Source organism: Neopelma chrysocephalum, unplaced genomic scaffold (assembly GCF_003984885.1).
Source record: "Neopelma chrysocephalum unplaced genomic scaffold, ASM398488v2 Primary Assembly neopelma1_98, whole genome shotgun sequence".
Classification (NCBI taxonomy): Eukaryota; Metazoa; Chordata; class Aves; order Passeriformes; family Pipridae; genus Neopelma; species Neopelma chrysocephalum.
Genome location: NW_020897761.1, coordinates 4674680 through 4689876, shown reverse-complemented (window position 1 = coordinate 4689876; position 15197 = coordinate 4674680). Strand labels below are relative to the sequence as shown.

At 41.3% G+C, this 15197-nt stretch overlaps 1 protein-coding gene across 2 annotated transcripts in view; it reads left to right on the top strand.

Moving 5' to 3' along the window:
- Positions 1 to 15197, top strand: part of ATF6 (activating transcription factor 6) — a 76156-nt gene that overhangs the window by 43666 nt on the left and 17293 nt on the right. The gene's annotated exons all lie outside the window — the stretch shown is intronic.

Here is a 15197-nt window from a genome sequence, read left to right as displayed (position 1 = left end):
CTTGAGACTTCTTGTTTCATAAGCAAAATACACATAATTAGAATACTTGGAGGCAAAAGCATTTATTGTAGTTCTAGATGTTAGTGGCACATGTCAAGTGAGAAGTGCACAGATAAATGCACCCATTCATTACTGGTTGGTTTCACCAGCACCATCTCCCTGTACACCAGAGTTTCTAAATAATCTTTAATGAAAAGGATTTTGTAAAAATCCACTCACAGTCTTCTGCAGTATTGCCATTTTGGTTTTCGCTTGGTAACAATTGCAAGATTCTGAATCCTCACAGAATCACAGGATTGTTTGTTAGAGGGACCTCTGCAGGGCTCTAGTCCAAAGCAGGACCACTGTCATCTCTAGATCAGATCAGCTGTGGCTTGATCTAGCTGAGTCTTGGGACATTCCAAGGATTGGGAGACCCTGTACCTCTGTGGTGACCCACAGCAAGGCTGCACCGCCAGGCAGGGGAAGAATCCAAATGTCCCAGTCCACCACACGTTGCTGGGGCACCTTGGCACGTCATCTAGCACTGCAGAGTTTGGCTCCATTGTCTCTCTAACTCCCTTCTGGTGGTTGTAGGTTGCTCCTGGATTGGCCCCCTTGTCTCCTCTTCAGCAGACTGAACCAGCCCAGCTCCCTTCACCTCTCTTCACAGACCATGTGCCCCTGACCATCTTGGTAGCCTCTGCTGGCCCCTTTCCAGTTTCCCCACATCCATCTTTGCCCAGGAGAAGAGAAGGGAACCCAAAACTTTGCATGCTATTCCAGTTATGTCTCACCAATGCTGGAAGGAGGTGACAAAATTTTCCTCAGTGGCCTGGTCACACTCCCCAGATTTGGCTTAGGTTTGCTTAATTTGTGGTGTTCCTCTAATACTTATGGTTTTCTTCCTTAAGTTCTTTGCATCTGGGTTTTGTTCTTAAATCATTTCACAGATTACTGTTGCTGCTTTATGGAATACCAGGCACCACAAATTCTCAAGCACCACATGTGAGGCTCCTTCCCCGCTTAATGGGGGCAGAAAAGCTCTTTTCAATATTTCCCACCTATCCCAAACACCTACCATTGCATGGACTGAATTTCCTTCCGGCAGTGCCTCTCCTTCTGTAACTTTTGAAGGGAGCCTAGAGAACTCTGTCAGACAGCTAAAGCTGGAAAAAATTAATCTCACCCTAAGTGGGGAGATGAAAGGCTTCTATTTGTTGGAGCTGTTATGTTTAAATGTGTTTGAGCGCTGGCAAGTACTGATAGAAGAAAACATATTGCTCTCCAGGATGAGAGACAGGCCCAGCCTGAGAGCTATAGCCTAATGTGTCTTTTGAGTAGCGTGCAAGCAAGCATCTCTCTACATTTTTATCTTCCCAAAGCTGACCTTTCACTCTCTTTAATCTAATCTGGTGCCTGTGATCTTGCTAATTCAATTGCTGTTGCAGACAGGCACTCACAGGCACGGTCATGAGATGGACAAGGAGTGTTCTTGCACCAGTTAATATCCCTTTATCCTTTATCAGTCAGGCTTCAGACCAGGATCTAAGTAATCTATTGTCACAAGAGAAGGCTTTTTCTAAGGAAATTGCAGTTTTGATCACAATAAGTGCATAGTGCTTTGCCACCATCACAGTGCTGTAAGTTTTGAGGGCTTGTGTGAGTTCCCACAGCACTGTAGTACTCTCACAGTGTTCAAAATTGGATGATTTTTTTTCTCTTCCCTAGATACATGAGCATATTCCAGCATTTTTTACGGGTGAAGACCAGTGAGTCATTTAAATGGTTTACCACCACCAGAAAGGAGGGTTCCTGTGGTCCAAGTCGGGTCCTTGGTTGTGCATACTCTTGTCAGATCCCTCCTTAAGCCATTTTATTGTGTTGGTGGGAAAACAGCCCGAAGAGTTCAGAGGACTCTCGGGAGAGTCTGACAATTGCCAGAGGCTGGCAAAGAAGGTGCCAGGGCTGAGGGAAGGACAAGGAACCCTCCTGTTGGCTATGCCCAGCCATTCTGAAGTGCACTTAATGTAGGTTGGGGGTGATTAAGGAAGAATCCTCAACATCAGGCATCCAAGATCCTTTTTGCTACCAAATGTGAGTTAATCATATTCCTTATGTATGCTTCTAAGACCATTTTCCATCAGATTGTTTTCTTGTTTTGGCTTAAGGGATTTTTTTAGGGGAAAATGTTAAATGTTTATAGTCCTTTTTCCCTCATAAAATGAAGTCTGTTTCTAAAATGGATTTACGTGTTCCTCAGCAGCACTAGAAATTCAAACAGAGCAGACATTTGGCAAAAAAACTGGACGCAGAATTAAGATTTAGAAGTGAAACTTAGCTACAAATATGGAGAAGGAAGTTCATCAGGATGGGGTAAATACGAGTTCTGCAAAGCAGCGGGCAAAAAAATGAAAGGAAACTTCATCTTCATACTCTCTTAACTGAGATTATTAGTAACAGAGGCAATAACTTCTTTAACATTATTATACTGAATGTCTCTTTAATTAGAAGAAACTATTAATAGTTGATGAATCCTTAGCCATACAGATGTCCTGGGTTCTGCAGAATGAGAAACATCTTTCCAACAATCATCTGTAATGGAATACACATTGCACAGATTAAAACACTGCTGTCAAATTTGGATTCGACCCACTGCATCTTGATATTAAAATCTTATAGTCTGTGAACGGACATTTTGGGAAAAACAGAAGGCAGCTTGGATTTGGAGCCCCAGCCATGGCCTGAGTGTGCCAGACCACCGTCCAGCCTTCGGCAGCCCAGGAACTTTGCCTGTCCCTGCTGCCAAGGTGTGCAGAGACCCACTCAGGTCTGAGCTGAAGTCACTGCAGAGCTCTAGGTAAATCTGGGGCATTCAGGCAAAGATGCAACCCCACTGGTGACTGAGAAGAGTATTTATTTCCATGTTATCCAGTTGTGTTTCTTTCCTTATCTCTCACGTTGCTTTATTCTTTGTGTTTGATGGTCCCATCTGCATTGTGGAAATTGTATTTATATGAAGGTAGGCTTTTATTCAACATTGACATAGAGTGGAAGGAAAGGGAAACCATTTTCTGTAATGAAATCAGAGGAGGGGAAAATGGCAGATCAGTAGAGAAGGAAGAGCATCCATTTCTTTAGGTTCCCTAGGAAGGTGATTTTATAGCCACTTTACCCAGCAGGTATTGACAATGCAAATGAGACCTAAATTTTTAAAACCAGGTCAAAGCAGTTTGCTGAAGGTACTGCTTGTATTTATATAACACCTTTCTTCCTGTGACCTAAAACATCATTTATTGCCACTGCTTGAGAGGTGATTACCTCCATCTCAGTGAAGAGGAATTAACCTCATATAGGTTAAGAGATATATTCAGATACCTTGAACATATCAGGCTAAAGGATGGGGGGCAGGAGGAGATCCCCAGAAACTGAACTCAGGGTCAGTTGCTTTTTCCAAGAAGTTGAGGGATAACAAACATTTCTAACACAGACTTTCCACTCCTCTGATGTATGTCTGTGTAACTGATTCAACTTCCACAATTAGGAAAAATTTGTTGCTAATTTCCTGTACATCTGCTGTGCTCTCAGAAGCAGCATCTCTCTGGGTGCAGATGAAAATCAAGCTGCCACTGTCTGGTCTTGGGCAGTGCCATGGTTTAACCCCATCCAGTAACTAAGTATCACACTGCCCCTTGCTCACCCCCTGTCTCCCCACCAGTGGGGAGGAGAAGTAGGAAAGAAAAGTAAGCCTTGTCGGTTGAGATAAGAACAGTTTAATAATTGAAATAAAATAAATATGATGATAAAAATAGTAATAATTGTAATGAAAAGGGGAGAGAGAGAGAGGGGGAAAACACATGATGTAGAGTATAATTGCTCACCACCTGCTGACCAATGCCCAGCCTGTCCCTGAGCAGCAATCAGTGGTTCTTGGCCAACTCTGCACAGTTTATGTACTGAACACGACATCCTGTGGTATGGAATATCCCTTTGGCTAGTTCAAGTCAGCCGTGCAGGCTCCCAGTTCTTGTGCACCTGCCCACTGGCAGAGCATGGGAAACTGAAAGGGCCTTGATTTAGGCTAAGCAGTACTTAGCAACAGCCAAAACATAGGTGTGTTGTCCACATTATTCTTATATAGATTGGAAACAGAGCACTGTACCAGCTACTAAAAAGAAAATTAACTCTATCCCAGCTGAAACCAGGACAGGCAGGCAAGGACAAACAGCAGCAAGCTGGGAGAATAGAAAGGAGCACCCTGAGTTTGGCTCTCCCTAATTTTGGCCTAGAATTTAACTCAGACTATTACTTTATTCTCTCCTGTCATTAGCCTTGATTTCAGTTTATTTGTTCACCCTCCCCAGTGAATATATTGCCAGCAAGTTGGCAACAATCACAGATCAGTGGATGGATCAGGAAAAGAAGTCACAGTGGCTGTGAGATGTAAGCTGCAGTTGTCCTTTTATTCTCTCAAAGCAGATCTAAATCCAGTACCTGATGTCCTGGCTGCAAAGGTCATGTATGTTTTTTGCAAACACTAAAATATGTTTTAAGATAAATCCCATGCTAGGTGTTCAAGTAAAGAATGCATCTGCTCACATTAAGTATTTGGGCTAATGAACAGTTTAGTCTCATTGTGCAGTATGATGGATGATGATTTTCAAATAATTATCAGCTTCTGTAAAATGGAGTTTTGCAGTCTGGTAGTATTTTTATCCAAGTATATGCACCTGTGCACCAGTAATAAATATAATTGTTCTTTGAATGGGAACATGTTTTGGATCCACTTAATAAAAGTTGCCCTTCAGACTAAATCCTGCATCACGTGTCCAAATTCTGACTGTTTGGCTCTTTGGCTGAGCTGTCCAAGATGATGAGTCTGATGCACCGACAACTGCAGGTGATCTAATTCTTGGCTTGCAGCTGTCTTACATAGTGGGGATTGAATGAGAGATTTAAACAAATTATTTCTGTTGCTGCAGAAGGCAAGAAGACAGTCATTTCATACCATGGTTGGATCCTGTGCCATGTGTGTTGCAGGATTGAACACACTGGGATCAAATTGATTTAAATGAGTTTGAAGTCTTGACTCTACTTAACAGTTGTTTCTGGTTAGGATTTTAAATTTCTCTTGTGTTCCCAGCTACCTGCATGTGTGGGCATTTTTGCTGTGCAAGAAAGGATGCTTTCTTCAGCTTTGAAATGAAATTGTTCTGCCAGGAGCACATTCAGTCACAGACTGTATGACCTTTCAGGGACTTATGTTGCTGTTCCTAAATGTTTCTCATGTATATGTAGCCCTGATTGCTATCAACATCTTTCTCAAACCGTCTTTTCATGAGAGGTTAAGGTAGTGAGACAGGGCAAAGGTAAGCTAGAAATATAATCTTGACAGACTTCCAGATTTGAGACCAGGTCCTTATGGATCTTGGAAATGGTGGTTAGAAGAGCCCTGAGGTCCAGCCTCCTGTGTGAAGGAAGGCTGTTGCTGACACTGCGTGAGGTTGGCTGTGGCATTGTCATTGTGGCTCTGAAGACCTCTAAGCATGGAGATCTCACCACAAAGTGAGATCAAAGTGTTCTGTCCTTTGAACTCAGTTGGAAGAGAAAGCAGAGGACAGCTGTATTAGCAAATGGGTTTTGAACCGCAGTGTTATGTTGATCCAGCATTTGGAGAAAGCCTGGCATAAATTTATTTTTACCCATCCAGCTTCTCTTTTATGGGGAATCTGATCTAGAGAGAACACGTTCCACTGTAAGGAGCGTGCCCATGAAACTTCATCTTTTTTGTGCCCTGGTGGCTCTGTGCTGGTCTGACAGGGCTGTAAAAGGCAGAACAGCAGGAAAAAAAAGGTGTTCACTGGTAATAACATTCCCCAATTTGGTTTGTGTTGTATGTGCTCTTTTGGGGCAGAGTCTCCAGCTGGACAGTAATTCTGGGAATCCAGGATTTGTCTTCTGTAGAAGACCTGAGGTCTTCCAGGCAAATATAGAAACTTTGAGTTAATGTTTTGTGAGAGAAGCAAAGAATCTGGATTATATCCTTTTTGGTTTTACTGGACCGTATTCACATGCCCTACCTAAATTACATGTTTTTGCAATTACAGATTGCAGTTGCAAAACTAATAGCCTGCAGATGCTATGAAAGCCAGAGCTCTGCTGCAGTGAATTAGAGAAGGAGGGGAATTTCTTTTTATGGGTAGTAGTAATAAAACAATTAATTCCTTTTGGGTCTTACAACTTTGTAAAATCTGCAAAGATAATTGACAGACTCAGCTTGGAGTTACACATGAACATGCATTTCTGTGCTTATATAGCCCCTGGGAAGGACAGAAAATGGCAGAGAAACATAATTTTCAAATAATTTGGAGCAAACTTTTTTTAATTTTATTATGCTGGTTTTATTGAGAAACCCTTTAAAAGAAAATCTGATCATTATCAAACATAATAGGAGGAACTTTTTCACCAGTACAAGCTGGGATTTTTTTTTCCTTCAGAGAGGCTCCAAACTGAGTTAGCTATTCACATAGACATACCTTTTCCAGTTTGTTTTGAAACTCAGCTAATTTCCACAAATAACACACACACACAAGTTTTCAAAGCATTTTCAAGTCCTTACAAACCTTCCTATATGATTTTAACCAAAACAGTTTACTTAAACATAGAATTCTGTTCTTCACATCCTCTTACTTCGCGTTTAGGAATTTTTTTTTCATCTGCTGCCAAACCAAAATTACATCATAGCAAATGCATGCATTGTTCTTTACTTTCAGGCCGGCAAAGCAGTTCTGCAGACAAGCTTAATTGGCTGGATTTCTGTCCAGTCTCTGTCTTGTGCCCTCCTTATTCACATGGCCTTTCTTTTTCTTTCCTATACAAATCAAAAAAGACAAAATTACAAGGAAGTTTATGATAGAAATAAAGTCCTAATCGGGTGCCTTCACCTCATCCTCCCTTGCATTTAAACTGGCTTTGCTGTGCCTCAGTAACGTTTGCACATGCAAGTTTCTGTAACTGTAATTTCCTGGAGTGTTCCTTATCCACTGGGGAAGGATGATGGTGTTTCATGCCTGTTATTTAGGATGTGTTGCAAGTCAAAAGTGATATTCAGAAAACTTGGATAGAAATGAGGCAGGTTCATCTTGGGTAATTCCAGAATGAGGGATTTGCAGAGGAATAGGGAGCTTGAGAAGACCTGGTAATTTTGCAGCTCTGGTGTCACTTTGTTAACAGGATGTTTTGGCTGGAGAGCTGGTTGTTGGGCCTGTCTTCTGGAAGTGTGCTCATGTTCCAGTTCCTGAAGGGAGACTGGGTGCCTTCTCAGAGGCCACTGGGTAGAGTGTACTGTTTGGTTAATAGATACTAGCTAGCAGCATATTTCAGTGTTACCTTGAGGCATAACTTGTATTTTGAATAAAGGGATTGTAAACCGTGAAAATTGTAAATTGTAAACCTCAGAAAAACTGAGGAATATAACAACATTTTCCACATTTATATGACATCTGCTTTACAGCTGCCTTTGTGCACCTATATAACACTTTGCATTATAGTCTGTTGTGTATTAGAAAGCTGTGTTGGTCTTTTCAAACCTTGGTGGTGTCATGAGGTACTCTTGCATTTTTATTCTTACTTTCTCCATTATAACCTTCATCCTCTGCCTTGAGGGAACTGAGTAACATACCAAATGAAACAAAGGGTGGCAAGTTAATCTTGGAGGATGTGGGTTCAAACCAAGGAAAGGAGTTCATACAATAGAAGTAGACTTGTGGAACTTCTTGCTAGAATGCATTTTAGGTGCTCTAAATTCACATGTATTCAGGGGAGGACTGGGAAAGTTCATGGAAGGGAACTCTATTAATACCTGCTAAATATGCAGAAGTCACATCTTTGTTAGAAAATCTGTAGAACTGTAACTGAAAAGTGGCTGGAAGACAGGTGGGGGAAAGTGTCGTATCTTTACACAGTGCTTGTTTCCATCTTAGCAAGATAAATTGGCTTTCCTTGGAGTCAGAGAAGGACAGCATCAGCTCCCAGGAAGAAGCAGGAGTGCCCAGCCCAGGACAGGCAGGAAGAGGAAATCAGCAGCAACTACAGCAGCAATGAAGCTTAATTTGCCTCTAGTCACTGTGAAGCAGGGACCTCTGCTTTTAGCCTGGAGAGATTTTTTTTGTTCTAAAGTACAATTGTATGGTGGCTGTTGTTATATTTGGGATCTTTTGGAACTTAAAAGCTACCAGAGAGATGATCTGAATAAATGTCTGAGCCTGAGACACTTGCAGTCCATTTAAAAATCTAAACTAGTCACTTTAATCTCACCTCTGCTTTTTAGGTTCCTTCTAGCCTCTAAGGCAACGTAACAAAAATTCAATCCCAAAGGAGAAGGAACAAAAAGTGGTTCTTGCTTTACTGTTGTTTGCTGTCTCCATTTGTGAACTGCAGAGATGCAGTTCCCAGCAGGTCTTTGTATCCTTAGTAATCTCCATAACCTTTTTAGTTCTTAATCCAGGAGAGGTCCTTTGCTGCTGGTTCTCCTTTACACTGAGAAAACAATCCAAAACTGAGCCCTGCTCAGCATCAGTGCTGCTATTGCAGGGAGTGGAGGAAACTCCTCCAAAGGAAGCTTGTGACAGAGTGAATTTTCCATGCCTCTGAGGTCTCTGGGATTTTCACAAGGCTCTCTGACTCACAGCGAGGTGCTTTCCAGTTAGTTTAGTTTTGGAGCCCGGACCATATCACATCTGGCAGTAGCACAGTTTACAATAAAAGGCACTAAAGACTTCTTCATTAAAAGGTCTCTCACATGGGAACTAAACTGGATAGCAACTCCCTCTTCTGCAGGGACAATGAGCAGAAAGTGTTCCAGAGTGCAGTTAGGTGTTATTTATAAAAATTTGTCTGAGAATGGCAGAAAGGTGTAGTCTTACACTACAGGACATTGTATTGAATGTGGGATTGAGGTATTTCTGGTAAAACACTTAAATAAAAAGCATATCTCATCACTTCATTGCTGTGTGCAAAGTATAGGCTGTAAAAACCACCTGTGCACAGAAACACTGGTATTGGAACAGCATCAGGGTGAAAAGGAACCCTTTTGGCAAAAGTAAAAGTACTATTCCCACCACTTTTTGGAGGTTTCTTGTTATGGGACAATCTTCCCCTCCTGCCCCATCCCTCAAAACAGGCTTAAAACATATAAAAGTAATTAAATTCTATGATTAGGAGTTGGGAGTTGAATTCTCAAGTACAGACTCTCTTCTTTAAGTATGCTGCAAAATCAAACTGTGTTAATGTATGCTAGCTAACCTGAAGTTTAATGTATGTAGAACTGGTACACTTTCAAATTAAGTTAAATGGTTATTGTGAAACCCAAAGTAGTAAAGCTACTGGAGCCTCCCAGGGTGGGCTGTCAAAGAGCTGGTGCAGAGAGGCTGAGACCTTGTGAAATTTTATTGTGGGTTTTCTGCGGATTCCTTGCTGTTGTTATCCCATCTTTGACCTGCTCCCATACTCGTCTTTGCATGTCATGGATTCCCTGTAAGGATCCATGATGAGGTGAGTAAATCTGCTTGGATTTATAAGGTCTACCTTAAAAAAACCAACCAAACAAAAAAATCCCACATGTCAACTTTAAAAACAAGGCAAAGTTCATGGTATAATGAGAAGTGTGGTGGCTGTGAGTCACAGTTTGTGTAGAGGTGTTAACTGGTTTCCTCTCTTTTTTCTGCTCTTAAAACCATCCCCATGCTTTTCAGATACAAGGGTCAGACTGAAATGGTTTCAGAGGCACCCTTCCCTCCCCTCTGCAGTTTCTGCCCCATTTAATATCCACTGATAGTGAAGGCAATGTTGCAGCAACTTCTGGCATTTTCAGATGGACCAGTGTTGTATCCAGTGTGGTGTAACCTCAGGACACCATATGGTTGCCATCACCCAAACAAATCAATAGTGAAATTATACAGCCATTTCCTCTACAAATTTGTAAACTTTCATACGCGTCCTCTTCAAACTGACAGAGGAAACCAGAAACAGATACTCCAAGGCCAGATTCCCGTTTACACCCTGATCTGTGCTGTGTACTTTGCAATTTCTCCTCCCTGGAGAACAGCCTCCTGCTGAAGTCCAGCTCAGGCTGTCCTGAGAATGAAGTTTCACCTTCAGAGGTACCACTTCCCAATTGGGAGCCATGTGCCAAAGGCTGCGGTGCTGCTCAGGGCAGGGTCAGTGGCCTGTGTAGGAGGTCAGGACAGACACATCACATCTCTGGCAACAATTATTTTGAAATTTTTAAAACGTGTAAGACCTGTGGTTTATGAAAGATCTGTCAGCCCAGGGGTTTAAAAAGTCCAGCTCCTCGGAGGATCTGTGTTCTGAATCAGTCTCTGAAGTGGCATGCAACTTTTTGGGCCTGGGAAAGCACATTTTTGTTTCACATTCTTTGTTATGCCTCTGTAGAAGGTCCAATGTCATCTCATTGATTTGAAAGCCCTGAAGATGTTCAGAAAAAATAGGTTTGAAAGACAGTACATGGATTTGATGCACAATTTTTTTTATGATCAAAAAAGCACTTGATTTCTATCTGCTTCATCTTGAGATCACTAGATGTGGTCAGGTGGTTAATAGCTATTAGGCTGTCAGGAGGTGTTGAACACTACTAGAAGTACTGCTGTTAAAGAAAAATGGTACCCCCAAGAGCTTTGGGAAGCTGCCAGCACTGCAGTGGGATGTGGGAAGCTCCTCAGCCTGTATTGGCAGTGGTTGTAATGTGGTCCCGGAATCACAGCATGAAGAATCTGGCTGGAAGAGGTTGAGGCATGATTCCCTGGGAGACCTCTTAGTCATAAACAGAGATGAAAAATGCCCAGCTACAGTGTTTGTTTACTGTAAGAAGTCCTGTGAAGCTGCTGGACAGGGTGCCCTTTGGCATGCAGAGGCGCCTGGCTATCTGCCCCCTCTGCTCTGGCAATGCCTTTGTTGGTTGCAATATTCTAGCACGTAGCTGGTCTCCAAGGCAATGGTAAAGATCAAATCTCCTCGTCAAGGCAATTGCAAGAGCACCACATTAAAGTTTTCCTTTGGTATTTTACTCCAGTCTCCTTGGAGCCTTTATTCCTGTAAAGGAACAAATGCCACTTCTTTTCACAAAGGTTGTCCTTAGTTGGTCAGAGATGGATCTCTTAACAAAGAGCAGGGCTCATTTGGAGCTCTTCACCAAGTCTCTGTGGGAAGTGGAGTAGGGGCTGTCTTACAGGAGTGGAGTCTTGGCTTCCACATGGATCACATCTGTACTTTGCAGGGTACATGCTCCAAACCACTGGGAAGGTCAGGCTTGGTTTGCCCTGCCATAGCATGACAAGTAGTGTTCACACTGGCAGACGTGATAAATGCACTGTAACAAAGCACATCTAAATCAAGTTACGTTAATTATTTTCTAGTCTTTCAATGCTTTTGCTCAAGACCCTAGAAAAGGCTTTTGAAAAATACTTATCCATACCTAAGCACAACAACTAAGAAGGTAAGAAAAATCTAGGGGAATTGATTTGACAGATAGTAACCTCTGGGACAGGAGGAAAGACAGCTCATGCTGAGAGTGCAGAGCCTTGCAGGGCTGGAAATCCGTTCCTTTGTGTCCCGTGTCACTTGGGTGTCCCTCAAATGCATGCACATTCCCTCTAAACATTCCCCATAGCTCTGGTAATATTTTCCTCCATCATAGTCATACTGTGAGGATTAATTCCTTCATGTTTCTTTGAAATGGAGGAGGAGCTCAGCAGATTGCCTGCAGCGAGGTGCAGTAGTGCTCCCATGGAGGTGCCTGTAGCTGAGGGGACATGCATTGCAAAAGCCAAACCCAGCAATATTGCCAATTCTATTAATTTAAAAGCCAGGAGTCCAGCTTATGAAATGATGATAGTTTAAGAAACAAAATGAAATCAAAAAGATCCGTGAATAGCATGTTTTTTCTCTGTTTAATGCAACTTCATTGTATGCAGTGGTGATGTTTTATGTCCTTTAACTATGAGTTAGAAACAATTTTTTTGTTTTTCAAATGAAAGTTAAAATGCCTGCATATTTTCATGTATCTAGGTAGGAGGGACTTTAAGTACCAAACCACATGTCATGAGGCCCAGGCTGAAGCTACAGGAGCAGCCTGTGTATTCTAGCACAGTAGAACAGGATTTCCATTGCCTTTTGGCTCTGGGGGTTGGAGATACATGAGGCTCCAAAGCTTAATCCCTGTTAGAGCCCTGATAACACTGATCTTATATGTAAGAAGCCTCAGAATCCTTATTGCAGTTCCATATGTTGGTGAGTCCAGAAGCTGATCAGCAGGCATTGAATTAGCCAGCAGAGTGAAGATTCAGTCAGGAAATTCATTCTGTAGGGGTGTCTAATTTCTAAGTGTTTACAGCTCTGATTAACTATATTCTAATAATATTCTTGGATGTTTTGTGGTGGCAAGGACTTAATAAATGTGATTATTAATCAGAAGTTTAGCAAGTAACGTCTTCATAATTTATCCCCAGGAAAAAATGCGCTTCAGTATTCCAACTTATTAAATTAAGGTAATGTATTTGTGGCTGGATTTTTAGTTTCTGTGTCTATATTTATCTATTTGTCCATCTCATCTGGCTTCAGTATCACTGAACTGTAAAGATGATCAAAGGCAAAATGAGAATGCTGAAGCTGGGGTCTCATTTGAAATATTGTCTTTCCAGACTGATATTTTTCCAGTCATTCTGCCAGAAGTCTCCATCATCTATTTAAATTGTCGTTTAAGTGCAGCTCTTGGCCCAAGTCAAGGCCATCTGTGTTGGGTAATAGTTGTGATTTATTCTGCCTCTGGTTGACACTCATGCTCCTGGGCCAGATGCTGACTTGCAAAATTTGCTTTTATTAATTTTCAGTTTTATACCATGTGTTAATATCACAAATAGCATTTTAATTTTAGATTTTTTTTGTCTAGTGTTTAAATTTAGGGATGAGTAACAGTATCACGCCCCTCTCTGGAATGCAATTCAGCATACTTGAGAACAGGATAGCACATTTCAGAAATACATTCAAACAATGTTTCTAAATGTCTGCTTTCTTCCTAATCACTTGTCTCTATGCTCATTTCTGTTGCATATAAATAATTAGGTATTGCTTTCAAATAAAAGTTTGGGACTCTTTGAAGATTTTTGGAGCTTGAGAATGTTGTGGGTGGCTAACTGTAGTGAAAATATCTGTGATAGTCTGCAGCATAAACTTTGCTTTCAGTGTAGAATGAGGGTAGTTATGAAACTGCAAGTTTGGACTGACTGTCAGAAGGACACTCCTGCATATAAAAGATAAATGTTATTAGGGAGATGGATAAATTTCCCTAATTCCAAATTTTAAAAAATGGCTTTTTGTAGATGGGCAGCTTCCAGACAATCTGTGCTTCTCGCACAGTAACTCCTGGTAGCAGTTTGGTTTTAGAGCTGACTGGCTTTTTGTGTGTCTGTCTTCTCCAGAATTGATGTTGAATCACTGAGGGGTTGTGCAGCAACTCCAAAGCACATTTGAATACAATTGTGGAGCCCTTGTGGTAGTTCTTAATACAATTTTTACATACAGTAAGTAAAAATGCCATTATAAGCAAAGCTAAGCCAGGATAAATTAATGCACCAATCTTCAGATGGGTTAGCAAAAAACAGTTTTTACTTGTAATGATTCTCAGGTGTGCAGTACTTCTATTTGCTAAGTAATCATGGTGTGGACTCTCAGAAACATTGAAAAAGAAAAATAAAACAGTATAAGCATTTTTAAGCAATGCTAAAAATAGTCATCAAATCATGACAAGGGCATTGTTACAAAATGTAGTTGTAGACATCTTATCTTTGGCCTATTCCCTTGGGAACATTGGATTTCAGGAATGGTTTTTATGTAAAGTTCATTGTCGTACTGAATGTTGTCTTAATCTTAGTGGTTCAAAAGTGAAATGGGAATTACATGTGTGATCTGAGATTTATACCAGAGTGGTTTTATAATTTTGGTACCAAGATGTTTTTTACAGACATTCATTTAAGTAATGTTTTCTTCTCATGGTCAGTCATTTGGGTTTTTGGGGGGGAAATTTTTGATGGGAAAAAAAGAGAGTGGTATTTCTTCAATTCTGTGTCTACAGAATATCTTGATATATTTAACACCTAACTGTGTGTAACTCAGTTCCCTGAATCTTACACATAACAATGTAGTGTTTAGATATTAAAATGGCAAAAGTACAGTTACCCTGACATTAATAAATTAATAACTGTGTCCTGAAGGAAGTCTGATTCAGTCTGCTGAAAAGATCACCTTGGCCAAAAGTATGAGATGTGTGTATGCCTGTTCTTACGTGGGAAACCATGAAATGGGATGGGCCCATCAAACTTGCTTCTGCTTTTTAACGACGTGTCTGGCTCTTGGAAAGCAAAAGGCAGATGTTCTGTTCTGGCTTTAGGGCAGTTACAAAAACCTCTTAATGAGTTGGTGTCCACATATTTGCATGGTTACACCTGCCAGCTTTCATTTTTCTCAGGGATACTAGGAATGAATTGCTGGGATTGGGAGAAGGGCAAACACAGGGGCTGGGAAAATAAACCTTTCCATTAATTCTTGGAGACCTGGAAAAGGTACTTAGTGATTGGCAGGTTTTCGTTTCACTTAGATCCTGAGTTATAAATTTAAACTCAATTCGACAATTATATAAACAGCCTTTTGTTCCTAATTACTAAGAGAGAGCAAATATACTTCCTCCACAATGCCCACTGCGTGCTGAGACAGTGCAGTGAAGCAAAGTTCTATCAGGGAATCTAAACTTTGAAAGACATGGGAAGCTTCCCTCATCCTCAGTAGTCTTTCTTTGGTCCAGCTAGATCAGCAAAGCACAGTAATATGGGAGATGCCTGGACTGGAGCTTTTAAGTTCTGTTGATAAGGGAAGAGCCATATTTTCCCTTGAGCAATTTGAGTTCAGCAACAGCAAAAAAAACCAACCTGAAGAAAGGCTGCATTTTTCCTTGCAGGTCAGGTCCATATCCAGAGTGTTTCCTGCAGATGCAGCTTCCACGGCTCAGACCCAAGGTAGTTAGTTTGAGCACTGCTGTCTTACAGCAGCACCCAAGCACCTCACAGTTGAGATATGAAACTAAAGCACAGCTTTACCATCAAACTTCCCTGGGAGGTTTTGTCAGCAGAGCTCATATTTCACACCCCATC